Source organism: Jaculus jaculus, chromosome 7 (assembly GCF_020740685.1).
Source record: "Jaculus jaculus isolate mJacJac1 chromosome 7, mJacJac1.mat.Y.cur, whole genome shotgun sequence".
Classification (NCBI taxonomy): Eukaryota; Metazoa; Chordata; class Mammalia; order Rodentia; family Dipodidae; genus Jaculus; species Jaculus jaculus.
In genome coordinates, this window is record NC_059108.1 from 13561963 (window position 1) to 13579542 (window position 17580).

Sequence of the window (17580 nt, forward strand, 5' to 3'; positions counted from 1 at the left end):
CCCCAGGGCCAGCAAGCTTTGCAAGCAAGGGCTTTTAACTACTGGGCCATCTCCCAGGCCCTAAGCATGCATTTTTATTTGTTTGTTTGGTTTTGGTTTTTCAAGGTACAGTCTCACTCTAGGTCAGGCTGACCTGGAATTCATTATGTAGTCTCAGGGTAGCCTCGAACCCATGGTGATCCTCCTACCTCTGCCTCCCAAGTGCTGGGATTAAAGGCGTGTGCCACCATGCCCAGCTAATCATGCATTTTTAAAAGAATATTTATTTTCAAAGCAGAGAGAGAAGAGAGAAAGACAGAGAAAATAGGAGCAGCAGGGCCTCCAGCCACTGCAAATGGACTCTGGATGCGTGTGTCACTGTGAGTCTGATTTTATGTGGATACTGGATAATCAAACCTAGGTCATTCGGCTTTGTAGGCAAGCACCTTAACCTCTGAGATATCTCTCCAGCTCCAAGGATGCATTGTTTTAATGCTCATATATAAATATGTCCATGTCTGTTTGAAAATTTTATCAAGAGTTAAAATGCATGTTAGGATTGCAGGTTATATTACATAAAACTCTTACATATTACTCTATGATAATATCTCCTTTATTTCTGTGTGAAAATGTTTAGTCATGTGTAAGTCTTAAGTACAAGTAGCCAGCAGCTCAGTAAATACTGAGCTGGAACAAATGACTACTAGGTGACAACATTAATGAGACATGGTCTATATATCCCCTTCCCCCCCGGAGGATCATCGTTTTCATACTAGAAGTTTGAAATCAATTTCTTTTTCCATTACAAGCATTCAAAAACTGTTCAATCAGATATTAGTAAGAGTGTGAAGACTTACTGCAAAGTTAAGAATTGAATTACCTGTTCCTAGAAATCTGATAGAGTCAGATATCTGATACAGTGAAATTCTTATATTCTCCAAGATATTTATCTTGGAGATTTCTGTGTGCTTTATATACAGCCAGCACTCTATCATCTATCTAAATATTACAGCTTGGGAACCAGGTATAGAAATTTTTCCATCACTAGCTAGCACCCATATGTCCTTGAAAATCCTTAGCACCATTAAGATGTCCTGTGTTGGTCTTCTCTTTACATTCCGTTGGAAATATTAAATTCTCCTTCCACCTGCCTTTCACAAGAAATATAGATGGATACTGGGGAGAAAGTTCAGGACAGTTTAGTTGATAAAGTGCTTGCGCTATGTATTGACAGCTTCATGCTGCTGGGATCAACATCCAAACCAGGCACAGTTTAAAGAAAGAAGGGACGTATTTCAAGCTTAAAGTTTCAGGGGAAGGTCCCGAAGTTGGTGCCCTTTCATAGACCCGAGCAGAGAGCTAAAACTGTAGGGAGCACAATGTCGGCGCCAGCACGCACACCGAACAGCGCCAGCACAAGCCAGCAGGAAGCAGGACCCCCAGAGATCAAACCACCCTGTGTACCTCAGGGCTGGAAATCAGATCCACCCCCAAACACACCTCAGGAAGGGCTGGACTCCAGGACCCCAGCGCCACGTCCTCCAATCAGGCCACTCCACTGGAGATCTAAGTTCTAAGCTTCAATAAAACACCCGAGTCTATGGGGGGGCATACATTCAAACTACCACACCGTGCAAGCATGAGAACCCGAGTTTGATCACTACAACCGTTGAAAACTAAAAAGCCAGGCACGGTGGCATATGCGTGTAATCCCAGCACCAGAAAGGTTATAATAGGTGGATATCCAGGGCTCGCTGGAAGTCAGTCTAGCCTGCTTGGTAAGTTCCAGGCCAGTGAGAAACCCTGTGTTAAAAAAGGTGGCTGGGGCTGGAGAGATGAATTACTGGCTAAGGCACTTGCCTGCAAAGCCAAAGGACCCAGGTTCGATTCCCCAGGATCCACATAAGCCAGATACACAAGGGAGTGCACGCATCTGAAGTTCCTTTGCAGCAGCTGGAGGCCCTAGAGTGCCAATTCTCTCTCTCTCTGCCTATTTCTTTCTCTCAAATAAATAAAAAAAAAATTAAAAGATGGGTGGTATGTATGAGGAATAACATCTGAGGATGTTTTCTTTTCACATGAACATGCACATATGTGTTCATACACCCATACCCACATGGGCACCCACACATGTAAACACAACACATACACAAGAAATACAGGAATGTGATCTCTTTGTGAAAAAAAAATCAGGCATTATGAATTGAGCTAGTGTTTCTCACTCTGTATAAAACCCATTCAAAGTGGATTAAAGACATGAATTCAAGACCTGAAAGTCTGAAACTACTAGAGGAAAACCCCTCAATAGATAGACATAGGCAAGGACTTTTTGGTTAGGATGCCAGTAGCTCAGAAAGTAATAGCAAGGATTGGCAAACAGGGTTACACAAAATTAAAGTGTCTGCACAGCAAAAGAAATCATCACTAGAGTGAAGGAGAGGCAACCGGCAGAATAGGAGAAAAATCTTTTCTAGCTAGTCATCTGGCAGGGGATTAATATGTAAAATATATAAAGAACAACAAAATTCAATAATAAAACAAAGTTATTCCATCAATCAATTGGCAAATGAACTGCACAGATCACCTCAAAATCACAAGCACAAGTTGTCCATAAATATATGCCAAAATGACCTATATTCTTAGCCATCGGGGAAATGCAAACCAAAACTACATTGAGACTCCACCTGACTCAAGTCAGGATGGCTGTCATTAAGGGCAGATAAGTGTATGACCTGGAGGAAGAGGAGGGGGCCTGTGGAATACTGTTTTCCAGGCATGACATGTCTGATGCATCCATACGCTCATGGCAGCTGCTACATGCACAAGATCTGCAGGCTGAGCTCATTCACACTCTGCCACGGATGGGGATGAACTCCTGAAGCCTCACCCCACCCAGAATATCTACTGGAAGTTCATGGTTTCTGGGTTAGAGAAAGGTATTTGCTTCAGTGATGCAGCCCCTGATAAATGACCCTGTTCTTGTAAATACCACCCTCTGGTAAGTTCATGCAAGCATTAACTAAACTTAGTGAGTCACAAGAACAAAGAAATCGAAGTAGAAATGGGACCTGTTGAGAAGAATAAGTGGTTCAGCAAAAATGGCATGAGAATAAGAGATGGTAAGGGAGTGAAGATGGTCAAAATATGTTATATACATGTATAAGATTGTCCAGCTAATTAATTTAAATAGAAAAATAGCATAATGATCACACTGTGAAATTTAAAAAGCAAAACCACAAATGATGTAAAGAGAAAAAGAAACAGTTATTTGCTGAAAGTGAAAATGTATACTAGTCCAGTCACTATGAATATCAGTAAAAAAAAAAAAAAAAAAAAATTCTCAAAAACCTGAAAATAAGCTGGGCGTGGTGGCGCATGTCTTTAATCCCAGCACTAGGGAGGCAAAGGTAGGAGGATTGCCATGAGTTCGAGGCCACCCTGAGAATGCAGAGTGAATTCCAGGTCGGCCTGAGCTAGAGTGAGACCCTACTTCGAAAAACCAATAATAATAATAATAATAATCTGAAAAGTAGAACTACCATATGATCAAAAATATCCATATTCCATGTACCCAAGAGCCTCATGGCTAGCATACACTAACAGCATGTGCACTCGTACATTATCACTGCCCTGGTCACAGTAACTACTTTGCAGAGTCAGCCTCGGTACCCATGGAAAGATGGATGGATAAGGAAAATGAGATCTTACTTGCACACACAGCCATAAAGACAAACGGAGTCATGTTGTGGGAAAGAAAATGCAAGAAGCTAGGAATAAAGCATACTACGCAAATTAAGTCAGACAGAAAAACAAATGCAGCGTGTTGCCTTGTGGAATCCAAACGTTTGAAAGGAGATATTAAAGTACCACGTGACTATCTGGCAAGAGAAAGGGGACTAAGTGGCAAAACTGAGTAGCAAGAGGTACTGTGACCACATGCGTGAAATGACCAACAGGATAGTTAGACAGACTCTGTTAGTCTGGAAGCCCTGAGAGCCGGGGAGGGAGCTGGACTTAGCCTCCAGTGGGAATGGGAAGTCATCACAGGGTTTTGATCGGAGCTGAGGCATGACCAACTTTGCCTCTTAGAAAGATGGCTAAGGGTGCTGAGGGATGAATGGATTGTTAGTGAGCCAGCCCAGAGGTGGGAGCCCTGATGTGGATGTTGTTGCAAACCATCCTGATGAGAAATGAAGATCTGGCCTACTGGGACGGAGAGAAATTCACTGTGCATGATATGATATTAAAAACATCTGCTTGTACTCTACATTTTAATTATCATGTTTTGTTATTTTTCTCATTCTACAATTTTATTTATTTGAGAAGGAGAGAGAGAGAAACAGAGAGAGAGAATGGGCATAGCAGGGCCTCTAGGCACTGCAAATAAACTCCAGACACATGCTCTATCTTGTGCATCTGGCTTATATAGGTACCGGGGAATAGAACCTGGATCCTTTGGCTTTTCAGGCAACTTAACCACTAAGCATCTATCTCCCACCCATTTCTCCTGTTTTAAATTAAAGAATATATATGTGTGTTTAATATATAGTTAGATTTGGTTCTCTTGCCTTTCAATTAGTAGTTAAAATCCTGGAGTGAGAAAAACCAAGAAAGTAATAGTGATATGTGTTTCTGAGTTAAGAAGGTTATTTTTCTAGGTGAGTTAGGTATAGTTTTGACTTCACATGTGTAATCCCATTTTATTCTCATTATAATTCTCTGAAATTGGAGAGGCAATTTTCATCACTTTTGTTTTACAAAAGGAGACCAAGTCCAAGAGCAGTTAAGTGGCATGTGTAAAGTGATATGAAACTAGGATATTTGACCTCAGCTTTGTGAATTCCTTCTTGGTGAATGTGCTCCTGATCCCAGCTGACTCAAAAGCTAGAAGTGGACTGGTGCAGAATCAAGTGACTACTGTTATTGGCCCGTGTGGAGAGGCCGGGGGAAATAGCTGAGGGGCCATGGTCAGGGGACAGACATCACGAGATTGGGTTCCTGAGCTGCGGTGGCCTATTTCTCACTCCTTAAAAGAAAATATCGTGGTGCTTTTTGTTTGTTTGTTTATCTTATTTCTGTTTTTTTTTTTTTTTTTTTTTGAGGTAGGGTCTTACTCTAGCCCAGGCTGACCTGGAATTGACTATGTTGTCTCAGGGTGGCCTTGAACTCATGGCGATCTTCCTACCTCTGCCTCTTGAGTGCTGGGATTAAAGGTGTGTGCCACCACTCCCAGCTTATTTTTTTATTTTTTTTTAAGGTGGGGACTTGCTCTAGCCGAGACTGACCTGGAATTCACTATGTAATCTCAGTGTGGCCTTGAAATCACAATGATCCTCCTACCTCTGCCTCCCAAGTGCTAGAATTAAAGGTGTGCATCACTGCACTTGGCAGCAATCATATTTTTTACTCTTATGAGGTATGTACCCTATTTCCTTCCCGATTGTGCAAATCAGGGAGTCTGAGTCATGAAAGGGAAGGCCTGGGGTAAGAGGCGGATCTTTCTATTTATGTGGTGCCTCTGCCCAGAGAGGGAGCTCAGAGCAAGCGACTTCAACATGCTGTGGGCACAGCTGAACAGAAAGCTGGCTAGCAGGTTACTTCCAAGTCTTCTCAGAGGATGTCCATTCGGGCAGTCCACACTGAGTCAGTCAGAGAACTTGCAATTGGACATGTTTCCTTTTACAAGGCAGTTTTAGATAAAAATTCTAGTTTTCTAACATAATTCCACTCATCTAGATCAGGGTGCATATGTATGTGTGTGTGCGTGTGTGTGTGTGTGTGTGTGTGTGTGTGTGTGTGTGTGTATGTGTGTGTGTGACAGAGAGAGAGAGGGGAGGAGAGAGAAAGAGCCAGCCCTGTTTAAGTATTTCTTTTTTTTAAATTTGGAGTTTATTTCTATTTTTAATTTTTATTTTTTTATGCATGTGACTGTATGTGTGTAGGCATATGTATGTTCATGTGTGTTTAGATGCCCCTGTGTAGGTGAGTGAGTTTGGATACGGATGCCAGAAGCCAGCCTTGGATGTCATCCTAAGGAATAAATTTCCTCTTTCTGAGACATGGTGTCTCATAGGCTAGACTGGCTGACCAGTGAGACGCAGGGATCTGCCTGTCTGTGCCCAGTGTGAACCCCCATGCCCAACATCTTTACAGAGATATTGGTGGTTAAACTTGGGTCACCATGATTGATTGCAAGGCAAGAAATTTACTGACTGAGCCATTTCCCTAGCCCCTGAGCGTTTTATTATTTTTCCTGAAAAAAAAAAAAAAGGTGGAGAGCAGGTCAAAAAATATCTCACGAGACTGTCTCCCACCCCAAAATTCATTCAGACATCCTCAAATTCTCCTACCTTCACACTCTGTTTCTCTAGAAGCCAGTTCCTTGCCTCAACAATCATCTATAAAGTCTCTCCTGGAAAGGCTGAGGCACACTATAATCAAGGCTGCTGTATGTGTGATGGTTGATCTTGAGCCTGCAAGGCACACACTAGCCCCAGATTTCTCCAAACCCACATTTCTTTGCCTCCAATTCTTACCTGTTCAAGGATAGGAGACAAAAAGCATGCCTTTGAAGGAGAGCTTTTGAGCTTTTTTAAGAAAACAAAGGTGGTGCTTTCACAAGTCAGTCATTTGAGTGATTTTCTACCATTGTAAACAGGCTTCATGAAGGCTTACCCAGTTATACAGAAAAAAAAAAACAAAAAGTCCTATCTCTACACACACTCCTCTGTGTCAAATGCGAAAGATCTCATTCAAATTACACACTTTCACCTTAAGAAGTATCTGAAAAAGTATGACCTGCAGGTCTGAGAAAAATAGCTCCCCTCCTCCCTAACCTCCTCCTTCCCATTGCTCTGGGAAGAGGCTTGGGATGGGCTTGATGGTAATTTTGATTAGAGAACATTTCATGCTCAATTTAGAGTGCATAAGTCTTGCTGCATTTCTTATTTAAAAAAAAAAAAAATCAAGCCAATTACTGTCTTTTGAAGCTGCAGAGCCTTCCAGCAGGTCAAACCCAGGCTATCTTCTTATCTTGATAGGCCCTGTGTTAAAATAAAGGGTTCACCCTACCTGGTCCCTCTGTGACCCAGCATTTGAAATATGGTGTGATAAACACAGGGAGCTCACAGTGCCCTGGAGAGAGGGCAAGGGTTGGCCCCATCCTCCAGGCAGAGCTGCCTAGATTTCTTCCTTTGATACTAGACCAGGATTCTGCTGGCTCCTGAATTTCCTATCCATTGATTTGTTTTGCACACACATATTTCTCTTTAAAAATGAATGAGCCATCAATATTAATAATTTATTAAGATCTGGATTTTTCAGCCTCTAGAAATGTCAGAGAATATGGCTCTATTAGGTTTTCCACTTGGCCATATCCAGCCTATCTAGCCAAGGCCGACACCTTCCTCCCTTGCTCACAATTCTGCTTGGCCTCCAGTCCTGAGGCTGAAAGGCGCTGGCTCTTGACGGCACACACACACACACACACACACACACACACACACACACACACGCACATACATGTACACCCCACTGTGATGCAGTTCTCATTCCTGCCCAGCATTTCTTTAATTTATTTATTTATTTAACAGAGAGAGAAAGAGAGAGAGAGAGATGATGGGCACACCAGCGACTCTAGCCACTGCAAACAAACTCCAGACGCGCGTGTCCCCTTGTGCATCTGGCTAACTTGGATCCTGGGGAATCCAACATGGGTCCTTTGGCTTTGCAGGCAAACACCTTAACCACTAAGCCATCCCACCAGCCCCCAGCATTTCTTATTTATATTCTCTGCTTGTGTCTACAGGCGTTTGAATTTATGAGGTTTGTTCTCACAGATTTTCCGTGAGACTTCTTTGAGTGATCATGCACTAAGACCATACTCTCTACAGCTCCCAATGAGACTGGCTCACAAGACCGAGGCACTCATCCACACGGCATCTCCTGAGTACCTACTGCCTCCCAGGCAGACGGTGTCATGCGACAATCTCAGTTCTGGCCACCATCCCTGTGCACTCTCACCATAACATAATCACAGTAGCAAAATCAGAGTGATACACAATAACACGATAATTACGGACAAGCTCGAGCATGACAGCGGTATAGGCTTGCTGAGAGAAAGTGGATGGTTATTATGAGAAGCTGGAGGAAAAAGTCCTAACAACAACAACAAATCAAGGAAAACTTCCAAAATGTGACACGTGCTCTGTTCTCTGTGTGCAGACAGTGTGATGTCTGGAGTATGTCCGTGGTGCAGAACTGAGAGATGTCACCCAAGGGTTACTTGGGTTTTCTGAACTGAGAGATGTCACTCAGGGTTACATGGGTTTTCTGAGATGAGGCCTCAACTCTGAACTACAATCTGCCCGGCTATGCCAACCTGTGCTGATCATAAAGTCATCCCGTCACATGCCTGGGCTTAATTAAGATGATCTTTAGGAAGCTGGATGTGGCAGCGCACACCTTTAATCCCAGTACTCAAGAGGCTGAGGTTGGAGGATCACTGAAAGTTCAAGGGCAACCTGCAGTTATAGACTGAGTTCCAGGTCAGCCTGGGCTAGAGTGAGACCCTGTCTTGGAAAAAAACAACAACAACTATTGCCTCAAGCTATGTCAGTGTTCACTATACTGTTTTGTGTTATTAGAAAACACCCCTAGCCCCTCTGAGACTCACTATCCCCTTTTGTAAATGGTCTTAGGGTTCCTTCTAGCTCCAAGGCCCCATGGCCTGTGGATGAAAGGCTAAGGCTGCACGAATGCCTCACAGCAAAGGAGTCAGAGAAGTTACAGGGATTTCTTTAACTGTCTTGCTGGGTGCCAAAATGTCTCTGAGGGAATGAAGTAAGTTTGGCAAGGCAAGATTTTAAAACGTGAGTTGAAAAGGACTTAAGAAAGCATCAGAGGTTGGGGAGGTGATACAAAGACAAAGATAAAAAGTATACGTCATACCACATGGTACTGGCTGGTTCGAGGCTGATTGGCACCCAAGGAGATGAGTATGGAGCAGTAGCTAGGGGAGGCTGTGGCAAGCCTGTATTGGAAGGCATTGGCTCCTAGCATGGAGAATAAAGATGAGAGAGAGAGAGAGAGAGAGAGAGAGAGAGAGAGAGAGAGAGAGAGAGGGAATATCCGAGCTGTATAGATGGTACTCAGAGTAATTAGCTCAAAGCCAGAAAAATGTAAGTTACCATATGGCTTCAAAGAGCCTGTAGAATTCTCTTTGTTAAAAAATATTATTTATTTGTAAGCAGAGAGAGAGAGAGAGAATGGGTATGCCAGGGACTGTAGCCATTGCAAATGAGCTCCAGATGCATGTGCCCCCTTGTGCACTTGGCTCTTTGTAGTTATTGGAGCCATCTCTCCAGGCCTCTTTTTATTGTATTTTTTTGTTTTGTGACGTAGGATTTTGTTATGAAACCCAGGCTGGCCTCAAATAGCAGTCCTCCTGCCCCAGCATCCCAAGTGCCATAGGTGAGAGTCACCACACCATTTCTTTCTTTCCTTCCCTCTTTCTTTCTTTCTTTCTTTCTTTCTTTCTTTCTTTCTTTCTTTCTTTCTTCCTTTCTTTCTTTCTTTCTTTCTTTTTTTTTAAATTATGAACATAGTATGGATACAGCATGTGTTGGTACCATCCTTTCCTTCATCCCTGTCCCCATTGCACTGGGGACCCTCCTCAGTGGGGTTGCTGGTATTTCCCATGGAATTGCACCACACCCATTTCTCCTGTGGAGATTTGTGATGGAAAAGTGGAAGGTAAGGGGCAGAGAACTTAATATGTCTGGATTGTTCACAGCCCTGGGGACTTTGCTTGGGACTTTGAAAACATTCATGGTTTGAATGGTAGGTGCTCAAGCGAGGATGCTAAAAAGTGGAAACACAGGTATCAACACGCTGGGCAAACCACCTGCCCTTGGCTGTGTTTAAGGGCCATGTAGGCGATGTGCTCTGCTTGTTCCAAGGAACAGGATAAGGTCTTGAGATGTGCAGTCAAGTATTTCAAAACTCATATCTCAAATATAATAAGGGAGATTCTACTTGAAGAATTTTAAAACATTTTTTGTTTGTATATTTATTTGAGAATGAGAGAGAGAGAGAGAGAGAGAGAGAGAGAGAAAGAGAGAGAGAGAGATTGAGAGAGAGAGAGAGAGAGAGAATGGGCACCCAGGGCCTCCAGCCACTGCAAACAAACTCCAGACACATGTGCCCCCTTTTGCATCTGGCTAACGTGGGTTCTGGGGAATCGAGCCTCAAACAGGGATCCTTAGGCTTCACAGGCAAACACTTAACAGCTAAGCCATCTCTCCAGCCCTACTTAAAGAATATTTTTGTTTTGTTTTGTTTTTCAAGGTAGGGTCTTGCTGTAGCCTAGGCTGACCTGGACTTCACTATGTAGTCTCACGGTGACCTCGAACTCACGGTGATCCTCCTACCTCTGCCTCCCGAGTGCTGGGATTAAAGGCGTGCGCCACTGTGCCGCGCTGAGAATTTTATCCTGCAATCTACACAGCATTTTTGGGGGTGTGTACGTACAAATGTATGTGACCCATTCACACATACGTGGGTGCTCTGCGACCTCCTCAATAGCTCTTTCTTCTGCCCTATTTCCCTGAGACAGATTCTCACGCTGAGCCCAGAGCTTGCAATGTTTTGGTTAGACTGGCCCACGAGGGAGCCCCAGTGACAGCGAGCTCTCCGGTCCTGTGGCATCACGTTGAGGTTACTGCTAATGGTGCGGAAGACAGTGAGTGCACAGGAAACCATGGCAACACATTGAATTTTTTTTTCTTGTAAATACCTTCCTCTGTTGTCATCCTTGAGGAAAGCTGTCCTCTTTGTGCGGCAAACTTGTTCATTTCCACTAGAAGCATCACTTAATTTTTTTTTTTTTTTTTTTGGAAATTTGCGCAATACCTACCTGCACACGCTTCGCTGTTCTAACCTCACAGTCATCCCAAAGCATTTGCGGTTCTGTTGTAACAACGGACCGTGACTATGATTAAGCCAGGACATTGGAGATCTTCTAGGACACTGGTCTGTAATTCAGTGACCCTCTTTTATTCGGCTTTGTGTCTATAGTGTCTTATGGTCATTACTTAACTGACTATAAATTTTAAATATCAAGGGTATGTCATTTCATAAAATGAACAGTGTTGTTTTTTTCAATTTTTCCTGATTCAAATAAGCACAGCCCAATCCATCTGGTTATGAGTCTGGGTATGTCCTTTTTAGGTTTTCCTTAATCAGAGCAATAGTAGGTCATGTAGCTCTTGGAGGAAACACAAGGAAGATTATACCATATATTCCCTTCCTGACACACCATGTATTTACCAAGATGTTAAAAATGACTCAAGAAACTGATGAGAGGAAAATGCCAGAGGGCGGGGGAGGGAAGAAAATCACAATCTGTTTTGTGATTTTTTTTCACCCTGTCTTTTTAACAGACTGGAAAAGAGGGAACAATATTGTCTGGTTTGGGGTTTCTCCTTCTCACCCCCTGATGATCTTTCACTATTTAAGTCCAGGAGGCTGTAGGGACAGGACAGAAAACGACTGCTTCTCAGCCTCTTCAGCCTGCCAGGAGTCAGTAACTTCCCTTTCCTGTCAGCAAAACAGGCTTAGCTATGCCTCGCAGAAACCTCCGCAGTCCCTCCTAGGTTCCCAGATCAAAAGTGCTGTTCTAAGATAGCCTGTCATTATTACAGGCACTTGCCATCCTCCTGCCTCTGCCTCCAATGCCCTGGAATGATGAGCATGTGCCACCATGCCTGGATTTCTAATTTTTTTTTTAAGTTTTATTTTTAGAGGGAGAGAGAGAGAGAGAAAGAATTGGCAGGCCAGGGCCTCAGTCACTGCAATCAAACTCCAGACACTTGCGCCACCTAGTGGGCATGTCTGGCCTTGTGCTTGCCTCACCTTTGCTCCTCTGTGCCTGGCTTTTACGTAAACATTTTTAAGGATCTCGTAAATCTGCTACAGACTGCTAATTCTGGTGAAAATCTTCTGAAGGAAGAGTGGACAACTATGGCCACTTCTCTAATAACCTCTGTCCAAGACAAAGGCAACCAGCACAGGATTCATCTCGCGTTAACAAGCTTCATGTTTACGTGTCCAGGAGATCTCCAGCATGCCTTCAATTTGCTTTGCACCAATCCTCCCACCAGGAGACTAACAAATGGCATCTAGTTTGGATGGGTCCCTCCCTTTCTCCATTCCTGAAATATTATCGCACTTCGTAAAATTAATTAGGAGTCCCAAATTACCACAATAAAATTCTGCGATGCTACATAGATCCCCAAATCCGGATAGCATAACAGGTGTCGTCAGTAGGACACATGGGTTTACGCCCCTTCTGCCCTAAGTGTGTGTCAGCTACGATTTATTCTGAGTCATTAAACATTTCTGAATGGGACCATTAACCTGCCAGGGCTGTGGATTCCGTGTGACTGTTATCCAGATAGGACAGAAGCCACGCCTTTGATGTGTCTTCACTTTCACAGGTTGCTTAGGAGCCAATACTCTGTGCTAAGCTGTAAATCAGTCGTCTGCTTGGTTTTTTGTTTTTTTTTTTTTTTTTTTTTGTATAAATACTTTCAGTGTATTAATTTTTTAACTGTGGTAACAAAAATACCTGTTAAAAGACAACTTAAGGGAAGGAAAGTCTATTTTGGCTCATAGTTCAGAGGATTTAATCTAGAATTCTAGGGAAGACTTGAGGCAGGAGCCAATTAGGAAATGGAGAACAACAGGCTGGAAGGATGGCTTAATGGTTAAAGTGCTTGCCTGCAAAGCCAAAGGACCCAGGTTTGATTCCCCAGGACCCACGTTAGCCAGATGCACAGGGGGTGTACATGTCTGGAGTTTGTTTGCAGTGGCTGGAGGACCTAGCATGCCCATTCTCTCTCTCTCTCTTTCTCTCGGCCCCTCTCTCTGTAAAACATACACATAAATAAATAAGAATAAATATTTTTTTTTTTAAAAAGAAAGAAATAGAGAACGAAGAACTCCCATAGTTATCAACCTTTCTTCTTTTTCCCCTTTTATTAAGTTTGGGCTCCCAGGCCGTGAGATAGCACCACCTGAGTTTGGGGTAGATCTCTTCTAAGTGTAATGCCCTCACAGCTGTCCCTGGAGGCATTTTTTCTAGGTAATTCTAATTCCAGTCATGTTCACAGTGAAGATTAATTTTTGCACTCACCATGGTTGATTTCAAGTCATCGAACTTGTGAACTTCTTGAGTACTTAACAATTGGTTCTAGATCCAGGCTGGGTCTAGATCCAGGCTGATTATTTAGCAACTGGTTCTAGGTCCAGGCTGAATATTTAGCAATTGGTTCTAGATCCAGGCTGACTCCAGCACCTACTGCATATACCTAAGACTTGGGTCACTTATTAGATGATGCTATTGTAAAACAGCAATGTCACAAACTGCAGATCACTCCCGATCTTGAGTCTCATTAGTCCTTCCATTGTTCTACGCTAGTGGCCTTCCAGGCATGGATATTACAGACATGGGGGAAACATGGAAGCACATCAGTTTTTAAAAAGTCTTGCCTATGTTTCTATCTTTCAACATCGAGCACAATAGTATCTGCTGACCACCCTGTTAGAACTAAGTGGCTGGAGTACTCCTCTTACATAATGATTTCATGTTTTAAGCGAAGTGCAGGGGAAGTATTAATAATTATCACCATAGCTGTTTGATGAATTCTGTTCAGCTCTTCCTTGCAACCACCTTGGGTGATATGCCATGATTATTTCTTGTGTTAGATAGCAGGAAAGTGAAGCCCAAGCACTCAGCAGGCAGAAGAAGGAGGATAAATGCAATGGTGAACAGCCTGGTGTCCGCCACCAAAGGTCAGTCAGTAGCTCTGATTTTCTTGTGAACTGTCTCTAATGTAGCACTGATGCGAAGAAAATTTTCACCATTTTTTTAACCCCTTCGACCAAGGGGATAAATAGATACACTTATCACAATGCAGTTATATTCCGTTTTCACTTGATTTTATAGCAGGAAGCCTTCTTGAAAAGTTCTGCTCGTTAGGAGAGGAAGCCAATTCTTTTTTACTTCTGTTAGTGGCTTAGATCTTCCTCTTATCATCTGATTGTAATTTAGATATTTTTTTTCAAAATATGGTGAGGCAGGAGCATCTATACACTGTCAATTTGGAATAAAATTCATGCTTTTTTATTTATTTATTTATCTGAGAGAGAGAGAGAGGGAGAATGGGCACACTAGGGCCTCCAGCCACTGCAAATGAACTCTAGACACAACACATGCACCACTTTGTTTATTTAGTTATTTTTTTTAAATGAGGGAGCTCTCAGAGAAGGACAGAGGAATGTGGGATGGATCTAATATTTACAGCAAAGCAAAAGCTATGGGAGTCTAGGCTGCAGCTCAGTTCTCCCAAGGAAACAAATTGGGAATAACAGGCTGCGTTTAGAAATGGTTCGTTGTATTGGCTTTTGCAGGGGAAGAGTTCTGTTATGCAGAGCTGTTTATTGTTATGATCTGCTGTGAAGAAACTGGGAAGGGCACGGCACCTGAAGGCATGGAAGGAACAACCCATTTTTGTCACTAAGGGAAGTTCTACCCAGGAGCATTCAGTGCTTGCACAAGAAATCAAAAGTGGGGTTTACTGCAACTGGTTTAAAAAATTTCCTCTGCTAAACAATTACTGCTACTTCATCCTGTCCTTTCCTCTCTAACACTCTCAGCTGAGAACCGTGAAACTGCTTAAATTATTTATTTAAGTGGTGGCAGAAATAATCACTAATACCCACCTCAGTGTATACATGAGATGTTGCTCTCTTGATTTAGGCTCCAGTTCCAGAAATACTTGATTATCAATATGTCGAAATAAATGACAAATATATCTAAGCAAGTTATCATATGAAAACTTCTAAATACTAAATAACCAGTGAGCATGAGCAGGGGCATAAACATGAATGAAGATCAAGTAGACATAGATGCTCTAAGTCTCAGTTTGGCACAAAGGGAAGTTAAGCGGTGACTCAGCAAGGACTACAGATGCACGTTAGGGATCTACATAAGCAAGAAATTTTGAAACATTTCCAGTTATGGGAGATTTTAGTATGATTAAATATGTATTTATGCTTGCCATTTATTTTGTTTCTGTCTTATTTAGTTTTTCTCAGTATTATTTGTGCACAATATGAAAAATAATATAATAGTGAGGTTTTATATATACTTGGTGCCCTGTGAAGTCTTACTGAATGAATATGTGGGCTAAAAAATTATGTCCTACCCTCGTCACATCTCAAGTTCTAGTTTTTCCCCAAATATCACTTCTAACAATGTTTTTGTTAAGGTTTCCCTAGACCTTAATAAGTTTACATCACTGTTTCTTGATCTCCACATTGAATACACGTGTATTAACTCTTCACTAGGGAAGATGACAATTTCTCTCCACAACTTATCCATTCCATTCTTTTTCTTTTAATTCCAATCTTTGATTCTTATTTTTGTTCTGTCATTTGCTTTTCCCACTTTTAAATGCCATATTAAAACCTTAATTTCTTGTTCTGCCAACTTTAGATATCGATTGTTTACTTCCGACTATGTTAGGGCTGTGGGATCCATGCCTTCCTTTTGTGTTCCTTTGATAGTACCGGGATTGTTATGCTTATATTATTTTGTGACTGTATTTGTCTTGAGAGTTTATTCAATAAATTTACTCTGAAAATTGAAAAAAATATGTACCTATTTGAATTTTGTTTATTGTCAAGCAAAATCAACATAAATGTTTCCTTCTTCAAAGGGTAGATACCTTGACCAGTCATTTGAGGAAGATAATTAACTATACCCAAGCTAAGATTTTTTATACTTCCTCTATTGTTCAAAGATATGCCATAGTTAGCCGGGCGTGGTGGTGCACGCCTTTAATCCCAGCACTCGGGAGGCAGAGGTAGGAGGATTGCCGTGAGTTCGAGGCCAACCTGAGACTCCATAGTGAATTCCAGGTCAGCCTGGGCTACAGTGAGACCCTACCTCAGAAAACCAAAAAAAAAAAAAAAAAAAAAGATATGCCATAGTTTACTTTGAAATGTTTTTGGAAATGCCATTCTTAGGAGCTTCACAGCATTCTAAGAGGGTCTGGTTATTTCTTTCCCATGTTACTGAGAACAGAAACATGCTTTTGTTTGCCTTTTATTTTTCCTTATTTTCTTTTTACTGACAGAAGATAGTTCTGTGGTTACTGCATGTTGCTTGGAGTTCATCCTGTACTGTGGTGCAATGGCTTCTTATTTAAATTGTACCAGTTGCCTACTAGAAGTTTCTACAGTGTCATGCTGGAAAAGATTCTCATTGAGCTCCTAAGAAAAGTGCATTGTTTCTTATACCTATGACTTCCTTTCCCTTTACCCTTGTTCATAGAAAAGATAAGTCTTTTAATTTAAAAATTTAATTTTAAAAGGTAAGTCTTTTAATATCCTCTGTGACTGTGGGGTGTGTGTGTGTAGTGTACGGTGTATGGTGTGAGTGTGTGTGTGTGTGTGTGTGTGTGTGTGTGTGTGTGCGTGCACTTGTGTTAGGGAACTTGTGAAGGCTGGATGTTGACATTGGGGGTCTTTTTCAGTCTTTCTCCATCTTACTCTTTAAAGCACAGCCACTTGCTGAACCTAGAGCTTATCCGTTCAGCCGGCAGAGCTTAGCCAGTGACACCACTTCCCTCCCCCGATGACCCTCCCCGTCCCTGGACACTCTGTCTCAGCTTCCCCAGTGCTGGTATCACAGGCATCTTCTCTGGGTTCCAGGGATCTGAACTTGGGTCCTTATGCTTGCATATCAAGTGCCTTTTCCCTCTAGGCTATTTTCCCAACTCTTAGTCTAATTTCCAACTATATTTTTATCTTATTCTTCTTTGAGAATTTGGATAGGTTTAGTAGTCAGAGCTTCAATCCTTCCCTTGGAACTTAAATGCCATTACTCCATTTTATCACACCATTTAGTGTTGACAGATCTCAAATCCTGCCTGAGCCTCTTTTCCATGGTTTTGCATCTTAGAAATTTTAGGACCTTCTCCTTTCTCTTAATGTTTTAAAATTCCAGGTCAATACATCTAGATGGTTTTAAATTTTGTCACTACTTCTTGAATCTCTGTGGACTCCTAAAATAGGAAGAACGCATTCTTTTTTATTTTTGGTCCCAGGGAAAATTTGCTCTTAATTATTATAAAAGTTCCCTATCCGCCCCACACACATCTAGAATATTTGGTGTAATTTTAAAAAAATATTTTATTTTTATTCATTTATTTGAAAGAGAGAGAGAGAGAAACAGGCGAGGGGTGGTCAGAGGAAGAGAACGGGCACACTAGGGCCTCCAACCACTGCAAGCTAACTACAGATACATGTGCCGCCTTGTGCATCTGGCTTACGTGGGTCCTACAGAATCAAACCTGGGTCTTTGGCTTTGCACACTGGCTCGTTAACCACTAAGCAATTTCTCCAGCCCCATTGATGTGATTCTTGATTAAGTTCTGTTATGTTTTATGGCTCAGTCTTTCAGCTCCAGATTCATTCCTATTGTACTTCCAAATTGTGGTTACTTTCTATGAGTCCTTTTCTTTCCTTCCTCCC

General features: G+C 42.1%; 1 non-coding gene across 1 annotated transcript; it reads right to left on the reverse strand.

Moving 5' to 3' along the window:
* Window positions 1-6427: 6427 nt before the first annotated feature.
* On the reverse strand, window positions 6428-6558 carry LOC123462632. The gene has a single exon (XR_006638418.1). It is a non-coding gene; the product is annotated as a small nucleolar RNA SNORA38 (small nucleolar RNA).
* Window positions 6559-17580: the final 11022 nt, after the last annotated feature.